This window comes from Aphelocoma coerulescens (genome assembly GCF_041296385.1).
Source record: "Aphelocoma coerulescens isolate FSJ_1873_10779 chromosome Z unlocalized genomic scaffold, UR_Acoe_1.0 ChrZ, whole genome shotgun sequence".
Taxonomy (NCBI): domain Eukaryota; kingdom Metazoa; phylum Chordata; class Aves; order Passeriformes; family Corvidae; genus Aphelocoma; species Aphelocoma coerulescens.
In genome coordinates this window covers 50433642-50445993 of record NW_027184085.1, presented here as the reverse complement: position 1 = coordinate 50445993, position 12352 = coordinate 50433642, and positions in this window count along the sequence as shown.

Genomic DNA, 12352 nt, shown 5'->3' with positions numbered 1-12352 from the left:
TTTTTAGGGGCTACCATTCATCACTGGCCCTCACTTTTGGTGAGTTCACCATGTTCTCACTTTGGGCAAGTTCATTCCTTTTGGACAGTTGGTATTTAGTGAAAAATACTGGCAACACTACCTTTCTTCTGCAGCAAGTGGAGGCATAATTAGGGGCTCTGGGGCTCCCTGTTCTCACCTCTTTTTTTTTTTTTTGTTTGGCTTCCCAAATACAAATTTTAGTGTTAATTTATGTAGCAGTGAAGTAATATTTTTCTTTTTAAAAATGGTCCACTGAGAAGTGTTTCAAGCATTCACATCTTTGACATGCCATTCTTTTCATGATTCAATAAAAACCTCAGTTCACTTCATTCTCAGTTCTTAGGCAACAAATTTTTTTATTAAAACATCCCAAATTAGAAAAAGTGCAAGGAATAGGATTCACCAGGCTGGACCCCACCCAGCGAAACAGGCACAGGTGCCTGCAGAGCCACATTATTCATGCTAAGGAAACCAGATTCACCAACCAGAGATTTAGTAAAACCATCCTCTCCCAATTCCTATACCAGTTTATTTCACCAAAGGAGAGAAATTTACTTTGCCAAGACATGTATGGACGCACTCTCCATACACCGAAAACACAGAAATTTTCTCAATGTGCTCTCCTGCAAAGCAGATATGACATTTGCATTTTTGAATAGAATATGCAGATTAGTTAGTGAAACAAGTGAAGAAACTCCAGTATTATGTGATCTAATGCTAATATTTTAATTATAGACTAATATTTGAATAATAGACATATTTGAATGGTTTAAATACTACCTAATCTTGGTTCTAGCTCTTCAGAGGTATCCAAACAATGTAAAAGAGTAAAGCTCAGTAATTTAAAGGAAATTTATATTGCTTAAATAGGGTCTTACTGTAGTAAATGCTGACTATTTTAACTTCCTTGGAACAGTATCAATAGCTCTTCAGCATTTCAGTACAAAGATAAATTCCATAAGAAACCTATTTCTTTAAAATACCCTTTATTTACACCTTTTAAAGAAGGTAATATATTAATAGAATTGTTTAGATCCACTAAATATTTAAAAGGTTTAGTAGAAATTGAGGATAGAAAAGATATTACCTGCCTTTATAGCAGCAGAAGGTGCCTTCAGTTAATTTTCCCGTACTACATCCTCTCGAGTTCCAGTATACCTCTATGTCAATGCCCTGATGAGGCCTGGAAAGTGAGTTGGAGAGGATATCAAGCAACATATGTTAATTTTTCCTGGGATATACAGCAAATAGTTTCCTAAAATGATATTTTAAGGAGCGCCATATTTGTAGCAAAGCAGTCTTACATCCTGTAGTAATACGGGAACTGGTGCAGTCAAAGAAACAGGGGACTAAAGCAGAAGCACTGAGATATGAAGCGTAACTGGGATATGCTCTGTATAGAAAATCCCCCTTTATGAAGAAAAAAATGCTACAGTTGCTAAATCTTGATGGCGAGCAGACTTCCTGTCCCCAGTTCCAGCAAACTGGGTTATTGCATCCCGGGTCTGAAGAGCTACACTACAACTGAAGTAACCAGGTCCCAGCCTTTCCACTCATCTCATGAAAATGAGAGCATCACTTCATCCTTCAACTTTTCAACTTTATATCTAAGTACACAGATAATAAAGTGTCTTTGCTCCTATCCTATATTTGTCTAAATTGCAAGTCATTCCCCTTTACTATTCTGCTCCTGTTCACCATATTATGTATGGAAAAGTACTGCTTACAAGTTGTTTATACAGTTTGGGCTCTGCTCTTAATACATGACTCTCTGAAACAGACATTGTTAAAGCAACACAGCCCCCTAGTGTGGATGTAATCCAAAAGTTTAATTCACACACAATTTTCAGGCACTAATTTTCACCAGACTACACACAGTAACAATTACACAGACTTCACTTCAACAAAAAACCTCGAACCAAACAACAACAACAAAGAAAAGTCAAAACCATAGACACAGAAAATCTACACCAGCCAATAATCAAGAATGTAGGTTTAATAAAGATTTAATAGCTAAAATAGTATACATTTGGAGCAGTTCAGCTAATATTTTTGAGTGAAGGCTTTCAAAAAGATAAAATTAAATAATTTTAATTCTGATGCCTCATATCTTAAGGACTGGAAGAATGAGGGGTATCACTTATGTAGTATAATCCAGCACCATTTTCAGTAGTTGGATTTTCACTACTCGTTCTGTTGTGCCCACATAGAAAATTCAATTGGAATGGTGTTCCAGGTTAGAAGCGGATGGGCAGGATTCCCTGCATGAATGAGTTTCCTGATGTGGTTCTCTACATATCCGCATAAACACTAGCTGCACAACAGCAGGGAGGAGACCAGGCCTGGGAATAAGCAACCTAACCAAAATGTATGCATAGTTCCTCACCAGCATTCATATTCAGCTTAAATGTACTCTGTTTCTGCCTGCCTTTAAGGCTAGCGTCAGCATACTTAGAATTAACACATTTTTCTAGTCATTTCTCACGTCCTGTGCTCCTCTGGTGATGTTAGGAGACTTTATCTGAATCTGCTCCACTCCCATTAGATACTCCTTCAACACAGGCATGCAGAACTGCACACAGTATTCCAGTGAAGTAAAGCTGAGAATTCTTAAGTACAGTTAGATTGACTGGAGTCTAAAAACACAAGATGGGATGCAAGGCTTTAGATTAGACAATTCACAGTGTAATATTTTCCATCTAGAACAACTTTGCACCAGATACAAAAGACAAAAATTCAATTTTGAGACTGACAATAATCAACAGATGCCATAGACAAAAAGTTTTCACACTGTTTAAAAAAAAATATGATGCAGTGAATGAATGAATGAACATGTTCCATTCTCTGGTTATTTTGGGTTTGGGGTTTCTTTTCATATTATTATTATGCTGTATAATGCAATAAACATGTAATATTTAGTTTTAAGTTTTCGGGATCTTTTCTTACCTGACTACAGAGTCAAGTTGCTTAAGTAGTATGTGGCTAACCCTTCCTACAAGCCGTAGATTTTTCTCCACCTTTTATGTATTACGTTTACATATTTCAATATTAATGCTAAAAAAGGCCCTTGAAACATGAGATTTCACCCCCTCCCCCACAAAATCAAGTACTTTAACACCTATATTTGGCCACAAATAAGGTAAACAAACCTTTTTTCTTCTCTACTTGTGTTGCAGATTGACTTAGCAATAAACATGAAGGTTTAGAGTACTGGGACTAAATTGCAGGACTTTTTAATCAGTTTTTAATTTGGTGTCTATGCTCCTAAAGTTACGCTGTTCTTATGTTTCTCCATCAATTAACCACCTCATCTCCCTTCCTGACTAAAGGGCTTATTTCACAATTAATCTTCAATTATCTTCTGTGAAAAGGGCATATTTACCAGTGTCAGTGATCTCATAAAGCTAAATCAGTGCTTATAATTTTAAGATTGGCATGTAAAATGCTATACAATAATTTACTATGCACTCATGCGCATAAAGCCTTTCTTCAGTTGCTCTTTTTAGAAAAGGGCTGGCATGCTCTACTCATAGAAGAAAAAAAAGTAACTTGTTAAAATAACTGCTTTTGTAAACTGGTATTTAAAAAATAATAGTAATAACCAAGCAACCATTTACACTCTTTAAAGCTCTGACATTGTATGGAATCAGCTGGTGAAAGGTCATTTTGTCCCACTACAAGGTGCCCCTGAAGTGGCTGCTGGTTTTGAAACTATGCTCCTTTAAATACAGACAAGGTTGCAGGGAAGTACTATCTAGCTGACTCCTTTGGAAGGACTGACAATGCAGTGCTGAGCGGCTCCTGTTTCACGTGGCCTTTCAACAGTATCCAGTTAGAACAGCAGCATCTTACATTGTCTGCACAGATTATCTGACTCCCTATTTTTTCAAATACACTTAGGAAAAACCTGTAGTTATCAGTGATCAAAACCTTCATTTACTACAATTAATAATTACAATATTTTCAAACAGCAAAGAACATATTTTATAGCTTAAAAAAAAGTTACGGCACCAAGTCTCTTACGCAAAATATTTTTGAGAGCAAATACTAGATTGAAAGAGTGTTACAAATGGAACTAATTCTTTTCTGAGAAAATGCTTGTGATTCACCTCTCAAAACTGGCATCTTGAAGTCTATTTATTATTCTCTATGAAATCACCATAACAGCAAAGCCTCCAAACAGAAATAAATATTGTTGGCTCTCTGTGGAGTTATACCTTTTTATTTATCTAGTATACACACAATCAACTCTCCTCCTCCTCAAAAGAGCACTGTGCACTATGACAACAGCCAAAATTCATTAGAAAATATTTTTGTTGCAGTCCCAAATATAATCAAGATCTTTTTCATGCTGACCAACACCCAGTGTATAACATTGGTTTCCTGACAAAATGGTTGATTAAAACCCAGTAACACTATTTTAAGGTTTCATAAATAATTCAATACATTTTACATACTTCTTCCAAATGAAATAATAAATTTATTTTTCAAGGAAAAATCACAGACATATTTAAAAGTGGAAAACAAAACAGCTGTATAATAAATATTTTAAATATAGTGGATTTTTTTATCTCTTCTGTGATAAAAATCAATGCAAGAACACACGTAAGTTACCTGATCTGCTTTTAACCTAAGCAGCAACAGTACAATATCCTACAAATGAATTAGCACTTGTGTAATCAATCACATTAAGTACCTCATATAATTTTTTTTATTTTTGTAAACAGCTTAATTGAATTTTCTTGGAATCCTTCTCATCTCTTAATTTCAAATTTAATTAGGCTGTAATTACAAATCTTCTCTGTCACATGCATAGTAAACCTGTTTCATCTCTGTCACACTACATGCTAAAGTTAGCATTTGCAACTTCTTGATACAGAGCTTGAAATAATAACCTTTAACCGTTCAACGTGCTACAAAATGAACTTTTAAAGATGACCTGGGAAACCAGTAGGAAAATAAGTGCTATACACCTCCAGAAAGTAGGCAGAAGGTAACTACATTCTAGTTTATCATTTCTTCCAGCAGTATTTTTGTGTTGCCAAACAACTACAAATGTGTTGTTTTGCAACATCACTGAATGAACTTCATACATGTGGCTTCTTCTGGTGACACAGGAAATGCCCTTGCAAGTGAACTTTTGCACTTCCGCAGCAGACAAGGTGAGGTATTTAGTGCCTTAAGGATCTAAGTGCAGCAGCACTAAAATATATCTTTGAAGTCTAACACAGCTCCACCAGCCTATGACTTTGGAAAAGAGAAGATTGCACATCCAGGTTTTGCCAGCTGTCTTTCTCTGTTTACTTCTTTTGTTTCTCTGGACTCAAACAGAACACAAGCTCACCAAACAGCTAAATGAAATTAACCAAAGACAACACACACAGATTCGGAGACAGTAATGTTACCTTTTGAATTGTGTGTATATATTCTAACTTACACCACTTACACCCTACGTTTGCTAAAATAATAGAAAAAATGTTGATGCTGTGGATAACACTACAATCAGGTACACTTTACCCCGGTCACTGACATCACTTAATGAATGCACACTGTAATTTTCTCAGCTGTATTTAATGAAGGTTTTAGTTTATTATCAAATTTACACTGCACTAACATTTTACAATACTGTTGATTCAGAGGAATCAATCATATTTAAGAAATAGACAAGAATCTTGCTACAGAAAAGGGTTTAAAAGGAAACAGGAAACAAGAAAGGGAATAAAGAGAAGGAAGAAAAGGGATAAAATGGAAGAATAAAAAGAAAATTATAAACCTTAAAAGAATTCAAAACATAGTATCTGAAAAGAATAAGGTTTGCAGTAGTATTACAAAATAGCATGGGGAAATTCTCTCTCCTACTGTTGCAAAGTATGTAATTGGCTAAGTAACAACCAAGGAAAATTCATGAATAAAATACATTACACATCATTTTACTTAACGAAGACTACAGTTGTAAACTTCATACCTTTAAAGAAAAAAATTGGTGTCTGCATATGTAAACAAATACATAAATATTTTAATATGCTTTGATTAGCAGCCAGATATAAAACCAGCACTAATTCTAAAAAATTAAAATAATTTTAATTGTTGTAAGATATTATAGCATAAAAATTAATCCTAAAATTCAATTTATTTATAAAGGAATACCTTGAAGTGGATAAAAATAGAATTTGTATTTTAAAACCTCATAAATAAATTAAATGCCTTTTCTAAAAAAACATACTGAAATTAGGTGGATTTTTCTACTTTCAGGGGACATGAGAGTAGGACTACATCAGTTGAATGTTAAAAGCTCAAGGTCTTCTGAAATGTTTGATTTGCTATTATGTCAAATATTCAAAAGAAAAGCTTTACAGTTAGGAAGAAACTCTGCTTTCTTCAGTTATAATACAAAAGGTAAGAGTGGAAAAGAGTGACAAAACTACATGACAGTGTAAAAAACTCTGCTCTTTCAGGCACTTTCATAACTCTGAAAATAACACGTTCAGCTGTGTATTTGAAAGGTAAAAAACCTTCCCTTTAGGAATTTCAATTCCAAAAAATTGAGTATGCTTTTAAACATATCATCACATTTTAATTAGAATACCTACATTATGATGAGATAGGCCCCAAGAAGAATTAAGCAACCCTAACCATTCTAAGTTTCTACAACAACCCTTCTGGGAGGCACCAGGTTCCTGGTGATGCCATGAAGATTTTTGCCTTTTCTTTTATACCCCTGTTATACCTTTTTACAACTTCTGTATTCCTAGTGCTTTTTGCCTACATTCTTGGACTTGTTTGTCAAGCTAAGAGACTAAACATTTTAGAAGCTTCGTAGCTAGGGATCAGTGTGCCCCAGACCCCAAGGTCCTCTCCAGAACACATCCTGTAAACCAAGATAGAACCATCCAGGGGAAGGCTCCTTGGGGAGGGGGGCTCACTTGAGCCTCTCATTGGGGAATCTTTGATAGATATGCTAATTAGTAAAACCTATAATGTTATACCCAGTGTTGGGGAGGGGGACAGAGAGAGAGAGACTCGGCAGGGTGCATCTCGATGCATATGACCTGGACGTGTACACCTAAGGATCCTTAAAATAAATACCAAGGTAAAATCCCTTTTCCCCTTCTAACCGTGTATGACTCTTGATTTTAAGACCAGGAAAAGGCATCAGTTGCTGGTGACCACGAAGGAACCCTAAAGGCCTTGAAACTCGCAGTCTGGGGTTGGAACACATCTTACTTTGCCCCTTTCTTTGCCGGCAAATTACAGAGGGGCCGGAGCAACAATCTAAGACTGTGACCAGGACTTTAGGACCCAGCACGGAAAGGCAGAAGCACGGAAAGAGGTGAGTGAAAAGGGGATCAGTACTTACTGAGACTGTGCTAGCACTAGGGAAGGAGATCTCCAAGGGGGTTGGAAAGGTTGGGGGCATAAAAGCCCACAAAAGGGGAAAGCTTAAACTTTTCCTCTGCGAACTGTGGAAAGGAGGGGATGCCCTCCATGGAGTCCACAGGAGCCCAGAGGCTGCACCCCCTGCAGCTGCAGGAGTCAGGAGTGGCTCAGAGGTAGGTAGGTAGGTTGGTTGGTTGGTTGGTTGGTTGGGATGTCGGGAAGTTGAGGGCTCAAATCCTATTGAGACCAGATTTTCGCGCGCGCGCATTTACTGCTTGCTAAAACTAGTTGCTTTTCAGTGTTTTAAAGTGCTGTTTTGAAGTGTTTGTGTAGTAACCTAGATAAACTGTCTGGGGAATCGGAATTCTAAGGCCAGATTGCAGGCTGAATTCCGGAGTTAAGAGCTTTCCTCTGGCAGAGTTTTCCTGTCTGTGAGCAAACATGGGTGGTGTGAATGAAAAAATCCCTCCTAAGAGCCCATTAGAGCTGATAATAAAACACTGGAAATGGCTGACAGGGCGAAAAACTACTTTGGACACCCGAGAATTGATAAGACTGTCCACAAGGGTTTGGCCGACTTTAAAATTAAGTCAAGGAAATTGGCCTCGCTATGGGAGTTTGGAAAATAACATCATTGATGACCTGATGGTAGAATTGAGATCATTACGTAGGTTTGATGAACTAAGATACGCAGAACTTTTTACTATGTATTTGAACAGGGAAGAAGCATTATGTGGTAGACAAAAGTAGTATGGAAATGGCTTTGAGGAAGAGAAAGGGAAAGAAAAAGCCGCAGCAAGCTGACTCGTATACTAATACGGACAGAGAAATTGATATGACAGATACAGATATGGTAGCACCAGCTTTGCGCACCGGGGGGGGGGTCTCCGGTTCAACCGCCGGGGCAGCCCGCACGGGGGGGGTGGGGGAGCGGTGGCGCCGCTGTCCCCGCCGCTGTCCAAGCGGGAGCAGGGGAGGGAGCAGGCGGCCGGCTCCAAGCAGGAGGAGCGGCGCGGGGCCCCCCCACCCCCAGACTCGTCAGGGGCGGAGGGCGAGTGCAGAGGTAGGAGAGACGCGGATTGGCCGCCGCCCCCTGACCGCCCCAGAGGCAGAAAAGAAGCAGGTATGCCACCGCCCCCTGACTTTTCCAGAGGCAGGGAAGGGGTGGATTGGGCGCTGCCCCCTGACCTCCCCAGAGGCAGAGAAGAGGCAGGTATGCCGCCGCCCCCTGACCTTTCCAGAGGCAGAGCCGGGGAAGAGGGAGGGGAAGGGGCAGGCTGGCCGCCTTTCCCCGAATACCCTGAACACAGAAGTGAAGGTAGAAATGGACACGGGCAATTGCGGCGGCATTCCCCAATACAGAGAACCGCAAGTTTCCGAGCCAGAGGCAGGAGGAGCCGCTCTCTCTCCCCACCCTGCGGCACAGGCAGTGTTAAAGCTGAGGGCAGATGGGATGGCGCCGACCCAGGCGGCTCTTACAGAGCTAGGGACAGGAGAACCTGCTTACAGCCCCTGCCTCCCTACCCCTCCACTGCCGCAAAGAGCGAGACAGTTCCTGATCAACATTTGCCTAGAACAAGTTTTAAAACCAATGAACCAATTTCAATTAAAAGCGAATGGGATGATTTTGATACAGATGGTTCTCACGGGGAGGGTGGTAGAAGGGGCAGGATAGCCCGAGAAGCTATGAGAGCAGTCAGTCCCATCGCTAAACACACAAGGTCCAAAACAGATAAAGGGGGGGGAGAAGAACTTGTATCAGAAGCACCTCTGAGACAGGCTGTGGGAAATAAAGGAGTTATTTATATAAAAGCACCATTTTCTCTCGGAGAATTACAGCAGTGGAAAAACTCAACTGGGAAGTACAGGGACAACCCAGAGAAAGTAGCTATGCGTGTAGAAATGGCCATAAAAACCCAAAACCCAGATTGGGGTGATCTAAATGTTATGCTAGATGAATTATTGGATAAAACAGAGAGAGAAATGGTCAACAAAGCTGCTATATCTGCTATAGAAACTCAAATTGCAACTGGGAGTCTTCAAGGGTCAGTTAATGATACCTATCCCCTAGCGAACCCTAACTGGGATCCTAATGTCCCAGAACAGATGGAAAAGCTGAAGCGATACCAAAAATGGGTGGTTGTTGCGTTAAAATGTGCCATTCCTAAAGCAGTGAATTGGGCTAGGTTGTATGAGATCAAACAAAATCCAAATGAGACCCCCACAGTTTCTAAATAGGCTTAAAGAGGCTGCACAAAAATACACTACCTTAGACCCTGACTCACCTGAGCAGCAGATCCACCTGGCTTACCTGTTTATAGGTCAATCTGCTAATGACATAAAGAGAAAGCTGCAAAAGATAGATGGGCCACCGGATATAAGTAAAGTGTTCACTGTAGCCTGGAAGGTATACCAGAACAGGGACTTAGCAGACAAAGATAAACATCATAAACCCCACTACAAGAAGAAGTATAAGGAAAAGTCATCTGACACATCAAAAAGGGGTCCCCCTTTTCCCCTATCTGAGGACCAATGCACAATTTGCAAAAAACAGGGGCACTGGAAAAATGACTGTCCATCACGAGCAGAAAAGAAGCCCCCAGTTTCAGAACTAACTGTAAATATGGACTGACGGGGACCGAAGGTACCTACCCCAGCAGAGCCTTCGGTTGTAGCTAAGCTGGGGAATGATGATGTTGAATTTTTGGTTGATAGAGGGGCAACATATTCTGTGTTAAATACTTTAAAAGGTAAACTGAGTCAAGACACTGTGGATGTGATTGGAGCTACAGGGGTAAGTGAAACAAGGCCTTTTTTCCAACCTTTAAAATTTAAATTGGGAAAACACTGGGTCACTCACCAGTTCCTGTATATGCCAAATTCCCCAATGCCATTGTTAGGCACAGATTTATTGGAAAAATTGGAAGCAGAAATTAAGTTTTCAAAGAAAGGGGGAGTGAAAGTTATAATCCCAGAATCTAAAATTATCAAAGCAGCTGCTATACTTGTACAGGAATGCCATGGAAAAATTCCCAAAGAAGTTGAAGAGGCTGTCATTCAGCTAGTGTGGGCCAATGATTCTCCTGGGAGATCCAAAAAAGCTGAACCTGTGAGTATCACACTCAAAGCAGGGGCTACACCAGTAAGACAAAGGCAATATCCTCTGAAATTAGAAGCTCGTAAGGGATTGGTACCTGTGATTGAAAAGTTTCTCAAATTGGGTTGTTAGTGGAGTGTGAATCCAGGTACAACACACCAATCTTGCCAGTAAAGAAAGCTGATGGTAAAAGCTACAGGTTGGTACAGGATCTGAGAGAAATCAGCAAGATAACAGAGGACATACACCCAGTGGTAGCGAATCCTTACACACTTTTGACAACACTAACAAATGAATTAGGGTGGTTCACTGTTTTAGATCTCAAGGATGCCTTTTTCTGCATTCCTGTGCGTAAGAATAGCCAAGAACTCTTTGCTTTTGAGTGGGAGAATCCAGAAACAGGGAGGAAGACCCAGCTCACCTGGACAGTTTTACCACAAGGATTCAAAAACAGCCCGACCATATTCGGAAACCAGCTGGCAAAGGAGCTTGAGGACTGGAGGAAACAAGAACCAGGCGGAGCGGTTCTCCAGTACATTGATGACATCTTGATAGCAGCCAAGACACAAGATGACTGCATGAAGCTCACTGTAAGTCTGTTGAACTTTTTGGGCCAAAGTGGGTATGGGGTCTCGAAAGAGAAGGCACAGGTTGCCAGGGAAACAGTAGTATCTCTGGGCCTGGAAATTTTCCGTGGACATCGCAACTCAGCAGAGAACGGAAGGAAGCCATCTGTCGACTTCCAGAGCCCCATACCATAAGGGAGATGCAGGCCTTCCTGGAAATGGTGGGTTGTTGTCGCCTGTGGATATCAAACTACGGTATACTGGTGAGACCTTTATATGAGGTCCTTAAAGCAGCTGAAAAGGGGACAATCATGTGGACAGAGAATGCCAGGGCTGCATTTAAACAGCTGAAACATTCCTTGATGTCAGCCCCAGCTCTGGGGCTGCCGGATTTGACTAAACCTTTTGAACTCTTTACACACGAGCAACTGAATGTTGCTCTGGGGGTACTGGCACAGCACCTTGGAGACCAGTGAAGAGCTGTGGCCTATTTCTCAAAACAACTAGACAAGGTAGCCCAGGGTTGGCCAGGATGCTTGAAAGCTGTGGCAGCAACAGTCCTTCTGATACAGGAGGCCCGTAAATTCACCCTTGGGCAGCACATTGTCGTGTATGTACCCCATGCAGTGATAAATGTGCTGGAGCAAAAGGGGGGACACTGGCTCTCCCCTAGCAGGATGCCCAAATACCAATCTGTGTTGTTAGAACAGGATGATGTTACTCTAAAGACAACTTCTGTGGTAACCCTGCAATGTTTTTATCCACGTTACTTGACAGTGTGCCTGAGCATGATTGTTTGCAGACAATAGAGGAAACTTATTCCAGCAGACCAGACCTGAAAGATGTTCCTTTGAAAGATCCAGACTGGGAATTGTACACTGATGGGAGCAGCTTCACGAGAAACGGTAGGAGGATGACCGGTTACGCTGTAACCACCTCAGATAAAAACATTGAGGCAAAAGCCTTGCCTCCAGATGTGTCATCACAGAAAGCTGAACTCATTGCACTAACGAGAGCTCTAGAACTGAGCGAGGGGAGGAAGGTGAACATATGGACTGATTCCAAATATGCCTTCAGTGTTGTGCATGCCCACGGAGCTATTTGGAAGGAACGTGGCCTACTGACTGCTCAAGGTAATGAGGTTAAGCATGCTAAACACATTCTTGCACTTTTACAGAGCATTTGGAAGCCTATGGAAGTGGCTATCATCCACTGCAAGGGTCATCAAAAAGGGAAAACAGTCCCCGAACTGGGAAATCGTTTTGCTGATGAAACAGCCAGGGGGATTGCA